A 4548-nucleotide genomic window follows, 5' to 3' on the forward strand; every position below is an offset into this window, starting at 1 on the left:
TTCACATCGAGTATGCACACAGCCCCGAAAACGTAACACATAAATGGGGCTAGAAACTCACCTGGACTCTGCTTCTTCCTCTGGTAGCTGTAAATCCCTTCCTTAACTGAGCTCGGTTGACTGTACAAGTTACACGTATCAATACTCGTCTGATTTAATCTGGTGGCCTGGTATTTACTTTAACTTATCGCTTTTAATTTATTTCCTAAACGAACTTCAGTTCAGGCGAAGTTAAACCTTAGGCGAACTTGGCTTCAGGCGAAGTTATCCTTAGGCGAACTTGGCTTCAGGCGAAGTTAAACCTTAGGCGAACTTGGCTTCAGGCGAAGTTATCCTTAGGCGAACTTGGCCGTAGGCGAAGTTATCCTTAGGCGAAGTTACGCTTGAAGGCGAAGTTACGCTTGAAGGCGAAGTTCATCAGGCGAACTTAATCTTGCAGGCGAAGTTATCGCGCTGCAGATCTGTTTGCCCATAAATCCTTCGTTTCTTAGCCAAATAACTCGATTTTGGTACCCACGGAATCGTATGATCGGCGCCTACAAATCCCAACCATCAAATCGGCCTAAAATCGACGTTTTAGGGGTCCGATTTGGGCAGTTTGGGTTTCGGGTCCGGTTAACCCATCCAATCCTAACCATTTTCAGTAATATTAGCTTTGTTGGATTTGTTCTTACCTTACCAACTCAGATCTATCAACAAAATCTCGGGTCTCGGCTTCGAATCTTGATCGGTTAGAATGTGTGTGTATGTGTGTGTTAGGAGTTTTAGGGTGTAGGGTGAGAATGAAGATATTTTGGGGTTTTGGGGGTATTTATATCCCTGAAATCCCATTCTCATTTAACCCATCTCAATTAATCCAAATCCATAACCAACGTCCATTACCCGACACTAGCCCGATTCATACCAACTCCTATTCTGTTATTTATCTCCTGATAACCCGAGTAAACTTTCCCTCTATTATTAAGTAATATAATTAATATTATCTTGAAATTTCGGGATGTTACATAGTATAACTTGGTGTGTTTGGATTTTACAGATCATGATGGAATCTTAAATCCTATACCGTGTTACAAAATGTAATATTTGATCAACCGTTTGGTTTTAGAAAACGATTTGTGTAATGGTTTGTATTCTAACTATAGTATTAGAACTAATCTTGGAAAACCGTTGGGATTTTATTAGTTTTGTTTAACGATTTTTGCAATCGTTTGTGTCTAACAATTGTGTTAGAAATGGTTTTAAGTAAACCATTCGTTTCTTGTAAGCGTTAAATATCTAACATGCGTGTAAGATACGATTTATTTATAACGTTTTGTGTAAACGTTAATTTTCTAACGGGCGTGTTAGAAAATATTGTAGTGAGACGTACATGTGTGTTTTGGTGAAATAGTTCACAAAAGATTCCACATGTGTCTGTTCATATTCCTCCCATTAACTTATTAATAATTCAAGCATTGTCTCAATGTTAATGGAACGATCATTGGGCTATACACTAGAAAACCAACAATTTATAAGGTTTTGTCATAATGTTTATTGGTTCATGTATGTATTGTCTTTCCTCTAACGTGCGCGTTAGAATTGTTTAAGTTCTAACATGTTTGTTGGAAATTGTTTATTTTATAAGCCATACTGATTCAAAATGTTTTATGCAAACATTTAATTTTCTATTGTGTGCATTAGAAACATTTATAAATGGTTTAATTTATAAACTCTATCATTTGAAAACATTATTATATGAAAATGTTAAGGTTTATAATGTGCGCATTATAGAATTTTTTTTAGACATGTGTGCTAGAAACTGTTAAGTATATAGATATTAAATCTAAATCGTATAAAACTGTTAGATGTTTTAGGTTTTGATATGTAACATCCTAATTTCGGTTTTATTAATAGAATAAATATCGTCTATTTTATAGTGGGTCGTTATCGGTTTAGAGAAATAGAATACGAGTTGGGCTAGTGTTGGGTTAAATGGATATGGATTATGGACTTGGATTAGGAAAGAAAGAGGAAAGGACCATGGGCCTAAGTCCATGATCCATAATTATACAAACCATTAATCCCTCATTTAATTCATTTTCACACATTCCATACACCACCCAAAACACACACTTAAGATTCTCTCTCTCTAAACCGATATCAAGAAGGAAACCGAGAACCGACCCGAGGTAATGATAGTATTTTATTGTTTGAGCTTAAATCCGTTAGATATAATCATGAAACGACGAGCCGACACCGTTAAACCGTTTAAGTCACGAGATCCGGGTGGATTCGGGTATAAACCGAACCTATGATGAGCTTAGGAGTCACCCTAGCTCAGATCTGGATTGAACGGGACGAAAAACGGTGAAAAACAAGCTAAAACCCGTTTTTCCGGCGAAATCGCGTTTTTCCGGCGGCTTTCCGGCAATGGCGGCGCCGGAAAAGGTTGGTACGAGGTTAGCGATGTCAGGGAATGTTCTGAAATTCCCTGACCTAACCCTAATTCGCTAAGGGTAATTAGCAAAGTAGGTGTGATTCGCCAGCCGATTCGCTAAGGAAAGATTAGCGAACTAGCATGTAATTCGTTAGGGAAATAAGGGCGAACTAGGCCATTCGCTAAGGGAGGGACGAATGAACCCCCTTCGTTATAGGGTTCATTCGTTGACCAGATCAGTTCGTTAAGGTCCAATTCGCTATAAGGACCAGATCGTTAAAGTCCAATTCGCTATAAGGACCAGTTCGTTAAGATGCCTAATTCGTTACAAAGGCAGATTCGCTATAATGGCTAATTCGTTATGAATTCCCATTCGTTAAGAACTGAGTGACGAATTAGAACTTTGAAAGAATGACAGAACAGTCCCTGGACTTAGAAAAGAATGATTCAATTACAAATAAACCCTTGAACTTTTAAGTAGCATATTATTCAATGATTCAAAATGCAAATGGAAAATGTGATAAGACAGTTAAGGAAAGTAAAATTTTTCCAAGCTGACCTGGCAGCTTAACCCCAGCCAGGGGCTCTGCCCCTTGGACCCCGCTAGGGGCTGCCGCCCCTAGAACCCCGCTGCCAGGGGCGCTGCCCCCGGACCCCCGTTCATTGAGGGTAATGATTAAACTAGAAAGGCGATATGTATAGTGATAGTTTACTGAAACGTATAATTATTATACAGTTAGTCGTGCACAGCTCAAGAAGGGAATAACCGTAAACGGTGAACGCAACCGCATTGAGGTGAGTTTCTAGCCCCATTTATGTGTTATGTTTTCTGGGCTGTGTGCATACTCAATATGTTTGTTAATACGCTTATCCTAAGAGATAAGTGTATGCCTTATGTGAATGATGTGATATGTATGAATGATGGCTTGATGGTACGTGAACGATCTTCGGATATTGCACGTACTGTCAGGTTGTAACGCTATGTATAAGGTAAGTATGATATGTATGCTTATGTGTATGAACGTGATAAAGTTAATAAAAGAAGGAAAGGATGGTTGTATGGTTGTATGGTTACGAAAAGGGTACCGAGCCCTAATAATACTCGAGGTAGGATGTATGGTTGTATGGTAACGAAGAGGGAATCGAACCCTACTAATATTCGAGAACTAGGGAACCGAACCCTACTAATATTCGAGGAAAGAGAGTACCGAGCCCTAATAATACTCGAGGAAGGAGGGTACCGAGCCCTAATAATACTTGAGGAAGGAGGGTACCGAGCCCTAATAATACTCGAGGAATGTAGGGCGTAATGCTCTTTATAACGTAAGATATGAAAGTAAGTTAATATAAAAGAAAGTATAAAAGTATGAAAGTATGAATGAAAGAATATAAGTTTATGTGTATTGTATAATGTATGATTAACTAGAACTCACTCAGCGTAGCTGACTTTTAGTATGCACGCAGGTGAGTAGGATGAGGCAGCTCGCTTGAGGAGACACGTGGCATTGAATAAGAGGCTGGCATCGGAAGACTCAAGACGTTTAAGTTTAATGTTTTGTTTATTTTGAAAGACAAGATGACGTTTTAAGACAAGATGTGTTTTGTTATGAAATGTTTTATGAAAGCTTTTATATTCCGCGAATGTTTTAATTAACTCTGATATTTAGAACTGTGTTTATGAGTAAATCCAACAAAAAAGTAGGGCTACCGGTAACGGGGCCTTACATGATATTTGATTTTATAATTTTTTTTATATTAATAATATAATATTTTGTAAAACTAAAGAAATGATTTAGAATGATTCTAAACAAAATTTTGCATATTTTAAATTTTTTAAACGGTTCGCTACTCTTGCTAAAAGTAGTATATGTTAAACTAAGATGACGTTCTCAAGGATACTTTATGGTGGCAACAACTTCGTTTTGTGTGAATAAGATTGATTGTTCAAGCATTGCTACTTAAGTGTAGTAGTTGTAACAAGTTGATGTTATTTGAACATATTTGTTCAAGAGTATGGTTTCAAAAGTGAAACGTGGATATGAGGATATGTGTGCATGGATTTCTATTTGAGTGAATACTTGTATACATAAATATAAAACGATATCACTGAGATGATTCATGTCAGATGACGA

This window comes from Bidens hawaiensis, unplaced genomic scaffold (assembly GCF_021521415.1).
Source record: "Bidens hawaiensis isolate Kalapana, Puna unplaced genomic scaffold, B.hawaiensis_p1.1 tig00003241_1, whole genome shotgun sequence".
In the NCBI taxonomy this organism is placed as follows: Eukaryota; Viridiplantae; Streptophyta; class Magnoliopsida; order Asterales; family Asteraceae; genus Bidens; species Bidens hawaiensis.